Below are 6370 nucleotides of genomic sequence, written 5' to 3' on the forward strand. Positions count from 1 at the left end.
TGTATTATTTCTAAGTTTTTATTGTTATTAAAAACTTTAAAATATCATTATGTTGTACTCGAATACAGTTGTATTGTTGCATACATGCTGGAGATGTCCTTGAAATCAGTGATTCTGGCAATGGGAGAGGGGGAATCCTGAGAATATGTGTTTTCTATATAATGGCATGTGTTCACCTTGTTTTTCTTACCAATTTGATCTCTCATCTGTATTGTAAGAGGTCTTGCCAACAGTCAATAATAGTATTCTTTTCTTTTTTGCCTATTGGATAAGTGCAATTTGGATCTCATTTTAATTAGCATGCCATGAAATAAAAAAAAGTTAAATCTGGAAGAAACCCTAGAGAGTGTCTAATTTAACTAACTCATTTGACAAAGCTCACAGAGGCTATATGTTGGCTTGTGCCTAAGACCTCACAGCTAGTGAGTTGCAGAACAGGCTTTATGATTTTGTCCTCCTGGACCTCAACCCAGGGCTCTTTCCACTAAAACAAGCTCAGCAGGGGTCCTTGTCACAGTGCTCTTTCTGGAGGCATCGATGTGTAAAACTGTGGGAAGAGAGTTGGTTTTTGTCCAGTGAAAAACTATTAGCAGCTGATTGTAACCTACAGAAGCAATTAGTAGGACCAGATTCCTAGGGATGCTTCTGCCCAAGGGAGATAATGTGAGGAGGCCGTAACCTCCAGGAGGTCTGGTTTTCCTTGCACCAGAACCTTTTCAGGAGAAGACACTGAGCTAAGGAAAACTTAACTTGGATGAAATTGTGCTCTGGTCAACCTCAGCATGAATCTTACTGGGGTTAGCCTTTCTTGCCTATGGGTCTTCAAGTGTAGACAGAAGATTCTTTAACCTTTTTCTGGGAAGAAGGATTAACAGTGGCTAATCAGGGTATTGACAGGAGGGCATTCTAAAAGTACAGGAAGAAATTTGAGTTATAGCCAAAGACTCCAAGTTGTAGTCTGACCTCAAGTTTTAGTTTTTGAGGAATGCTGCTGGGAGAAACTACTTGTCTTCAGTTTCCTCTTGCCCCTTTCAGTCTCTTTTGCACATTGTCAGCAGGGTCCTTGTCTTAAAGTCCTGTTTATATCTCACGCCCCATTGGCCTTACAGCGAGTTCAAAACCAAGTCTTTTTCTATGTAATAGAATAGTGGAAGGAGTTATGGGGGAAAAAGAACATTTAATAAAAAGGCTATCTTTGAAATAAGTGAAACTGAAGACTCAAAACAGCATGTATTTTGAATTTCATTCATTTATTTATTTAACAGATATTTATTGAAGACCTACCTTATAGCAGACATGGGTTTTATGTTAGGTACAGAGTATATCGTGTGAAAGAAGTGAGCATAGTCCCTGCCCTCAAGTAGCTTCTAGTCTAGCACAGACAACAAGCGTTAGAAAAAGGTGGGAATTATGACAGGAGATGAGGACAGAAATAAGAAATCATACAGGAGTAAACTTCAGTCTAGTCTGAAGGCCAGGCCAGCACTCCTCAGTGGTTCTCATTTGAGACATGAAGGACAACTAGACTTAGACAGAATAGACAGTACGGAGAGTGTTCCAAGACGAGGAATCAACATCCATGAAGGAGCAGAGAGTAGGAAAGATATGGCATGAAAGGCACAGATAAGGATTTCGGGATGCCTGAAATATTAAAATTCAAAAAATTGGATTGCACAGATTGAAGCTTGGAAGATGGACACCAGAACTGGAAAGGCCCGTAAGAAAGGTGAAAGTCTGGGTAGTATGTGAATGGTGAAGGAAAGATTCGACAGGTTTTCAGAGCTAAAATGACACTAACAAATTTATGGCTTTCCTGGTGGCTCAGTGAAAAAGAATCTTTTTTTTTTTTTAATTAATTTATTTTAATTGGAGGCTAATTACTTTACAATATTGTATTGCTTTTGTCATACATCAACATGAATCTGCCACGGGTGTACATGTGTTTCCAATCCTGAACCCCCCTCCCACCTCCCTCCCCATACCATCCCTCTGGGTCATCCCAGTGCACCAGCCCCAAGCATCCTGTATCCTGCAATCTGACTGCAATGCGGGAGACCCGGATTCAATCCCTGGGTCAGGAAGATCCCCTGGAGAAGGAAATGGCAACCCATTCCAGTATTCTTGCCTGGAGAATTCCATGGACAGAGAAGCCTGGCAGGCTACAGTCCATGTGGTCATAGAGTCAGACATGACTGAACAGCTGACATACACAACAAATTTATGACTCAAAAGCATTACTTTGGCTACAAGGTGGAGAATAGATTGCAGGAGAACAAGTATGAAGTAGAGGAATGAGCTAGAAGGCTGTTGTAATAACCAGGTATTAGATGAGGTAGTGGAAGGTGGGCAAATTTTGGTGTCATTGCTCCAACCTTATGAGAATATGATATTGGGAGGGGCAGAGCACAAAGAGAAGGACTAGCCTGAGACAATTTTTGTTTTTAAACAGGCATGCATCAGAATCACCTGGAGGGCTAGCTAAACTACAGATCATTAGACCCAGAATTTTTAGTTCTGTAGACTTGAATTTGCATTTCCAATAGGTTTCCTGATGTTGCTCGCTTGGAAACTAAACTTTGAAAACCACTTCTGTAAAACATGGATACTAAAGGTGCATCATTCTATTTGGCTTTTCTTATTTTCACGAAGTTGAAAGAGAGGTCATCTGTTCAAGAGCAAATGGAGAGGCAACAAAGCAACCTGTCTGCAGACAGTGTATGTTTCGTGCTAAGCAAGGCAGAGGCTTGATTAAGAGAGCATAGTGGTATTTTGGGATAATGCTGAACTTCAGATGAGATCAATGATCTTAAATTTATATGACAGAAATCTACCAGTTTTTTTGACTTTATACTGAATAGCTCAATTTCCCATGTGCATCTGCAGAGAAGGTAGATATTTGAAAATCCAAAGTTGGTGTTTTCCTGGGCTAGAATTTCAGGATGGTGAATTAAGGTTAATGATGAGCCATTGAAATGTTGAGCCTTGAATATAAAGAGTGGAAGGAAAGAGAAGAGAGAAAGATCCTGGCAAATAAAAAGTTGAGAATCAGAGATTCTAAAGAATTGATAAAACTGGTGTACTGGGGCTAAATGAACCAGAAAACAAGAAGAGCAAGATATTTTAGTAGAGAACAAAAGCTCTAAAATTATGATGTCCAGGATAGAACAATTCTGGGTGATAATGCCAAGGTTACCATGGGAGTAGATAGTTGAAGTGAATGAAGGAGAAGGTCATGGGAGATGATGAGTTAGAGTACCGAGATTTCAGAGAATTGTTCTCTCCATGGATGTGGTAGAAAACTAGGATGGGGAAAGAAGTTAACATGATGTGTCAAAGTCTTCAATAGATGAGGGAGACTAACCAGGCCCTGCTTGTCCCCACTGATAAACAGGAGTGTAGGATAATACAGCCAATGACACAAGTGAGCCTCAAAGGGAGGCTTGCAGAAGAGAATCAGGAGTTGCATGGTGCTGGAGCAGCAGTGAGGAGATGGGGGTGCCCTGATTTAGACCATATAATAAATGGGGTGTAGGAAAATGAACAGCCTTCCCTTGAAAGACCTACAGGCGAAGTGAGGTCCTCAGTAGGGGAGCTGGTTTTCTCTTAGAGAAACAAAGCAACATGTAGCAAACAGTTGAGGTTGTAGGGAAGTTTGTTAATAATTAGATATGAGCTTTAGAGGACACAGTGAAAACATTTTAATTTATGGAATAGAAGCAGCATATTAGAGAAAGTTGTTGGCAAGGAATCAATAAGCGTGTCATAGCCTCACTTCTTAATTTATAGTTTGCTGAAGATTAGTGAAATTGATTTGTACATTTGCTGAGATTGTCAATTAGCTGCAGAAAGTCATTCACATGCTCCTTGAATTCCAGCAGGCTTGGTCATGTTAATGGCACAGAGGAAAGTCAGAAAATATATGTGTAATTAGAATATTGATAGTATAAAAGCGGGAACTGAGTTTGTACTATCTTATGCACTTTAAGAATTACATTTATAAACCATATAAAAATAAATCCAGACATCTGGAGACCAAAGTCACCTACATAAGACTGCCTAAAAGGTTAATATGATTAAAATTTATGATGCTCATTGTTCCTGCTGCCATTTAATACCAAGTGGTATATGGTTTTTATTCAAAAGGAAGTAATTATACTGAATTTATTATATTGCTAGATAAGGTATTTTAAACTACATTTTAGAACAGTTTAGGTCTGAGTCTTATAGGATGAAATAACCTTATATATGTGTAGGAAAAGATTTAAAATCCTGTTCACATTTCTAAAATTATATTCTGGTATAGATGAGATTTGCAACTCCAGGTCTTCCAGCAAACAGTCTTCTGAGATTATATGTAATGATTCCTCATGGAAGGGACTGAATGCAAATTTTGTTTCATATGCACATAGCTCAACCATTGACTGGAAGTGGAGTGGTTTCTCTGTCTGAAGAGAAGGGGGAGGTCATGCTGTGCTGGTTTTTAAGATTTATTTCTTCTTTCTTGTCCTTTTTCCCCCAGCTTGGCGCTCTCTCTTCATTTGACAGGGAAGGCACTCAACCCTCCCAGGACCCTCTGCCCATGCTTTTTCTGGGCTTCCATCCTGGGGTAAGAATTGGCAGGAGATTGGAGCCCTGGAGGAAGGGAGATACTTGAGTACTTCCCTCCCTCTTTCTTTTCCTTAGTCACATTTCTGGCATTGCTTGTTTCTTCTAGGACTCCATAACTCCTGGGCAGCCTCACCATGAGTCCAGCTTCTGCCAGGATGGCTCAGACCATAGGCTTCACTAATCCACGAACATGTGCATGCTCAGCCACTCAGTAGTGTCTGACTCTTTTTGACCCCATGGACTATAGCCTGCCAGGCTCATCTGTTTGTGGAATTTTCAGGCAAGAATAGTGGAGGGGGTTGCTATTTTCTCCTCCAGGGGATCTTCCTGACCCAGGGTTTGAACCCTCATCTCTTGAGTCTCCTGCATTGGCAGGTGGATTCTTTACCTCTAGCACCACATGGGAAGCCCTTCAGTAATCCATAACTCTCCCTATGTCCTCTAGCTCTTGGGTGGTCACAGTTCCTGCTATTTGTGGTTACAACTTCTGGCTACCTCTCTGATTACTCTTGCCATCTTCATTCCAGTATCAAATTACCTTTGTTTTAAATTCTTAGAAAGGTTTCTGTTTTCCTGATTGGACCTTGACTGACATAAATATCTGATAAAGTTGCAGTAAGACTCTATAAGTATAAATCAAGAAAATAGGGCAGTGACTGATGTGTTCTTAACAAATTTTTGAGTGGGAAAAGCAACCTTACAAAGCAGTTATGCATCATCTTTCTAAATGGTGCAAAAAGTTACAGGCCTTTCATAAACAATGTGTAGTCACATTAAATAATTGCAATCACTTTCTCAATGACTAATACGTCATGTTGTCAGGAAGGAGTTTTTAAAAAAAATGGAGTCAAAGATATGGTGATTTGAGTCATTTTGATACTAGTTTGAGGAAAATAACAGTCATCAGAATAATTCCCACCTCTGCAACAGTTATAAGGAGCTCAAGTACTAGGCATTTGCATTTTTATGCAAAGGATGCTTTTTTGAAGGCCAGCTATAATTCAAAATGCATATGACTCAAGACTAAACTTTCCATAAGCCTGAATAAGTCTACAACTTGTTTTATTAGTACACAGTGTCATGGGAATTGATTGTCCTCCTTCATGGTCATTTATCACATCCTCCAGTTATTGATTTTGGCTTATTCCTAAACTGTCAGTAGCCCTACTGCTTGATCAATAATATACAGCCTACTTTACATATGAGAAAAAATTCAAGTATGATAATAGTAAATGAAAAATTTCTTGTGCAATTTTGATGAAGTAAACAAAATAAGACTGTGCTACAGAAGAAAGATTGGTTGGGTATTTGTAGTTCATATGAGAGGCTCATCTATTTGGCAATAGCGTATACACAATGTGCAATGAAGTTGGCTTGCCAGCTCAGAAGTCATAAAATTCTTGGTGAGCTTATACAAATTGGAAGATTAAATGATTCTTTTTTTCAAATTTTATACCTGAAGTGAGAATTTAGTACGGTATTATTTTGCATCATATCAAATTTGCATAGTTTAACATAAAATGAAAACCCAAGTCACAGCAAAAAGTTTCAAAACAACTAATCTGAAGTTAAGGGGCATATGTGTACTCAGAGGTTTTTTTTTTTTTTTAATTATGTAATTTTCAAAGAAAGTTTAAAAGAATTCTATTCAAGCTTTGAATAAATATAGGATTTGATAAAACAGCATTTGGTAACTGTGATACTAGGGTGAGAGTATCATACAAATACACACACACATCTTTGCATTTTGCATTAACTTATT

Source organism: Bison bison, unplaced genomic scaffold (assembly GCF_000754665.1).
Source record: "Bison bison bison isolate TAMUID 2011002044 unplaced genomic scaffold, Bison_UMD1.0 scf7180017864139, whole genome shotgun sequence".
In the NCBI taxonomy this organism is placed as follows: Eukaryota; Metazoa; Chordata; class Mammalia; order Artiodactyla; family Bovidae; genus Bison; species Bison bison.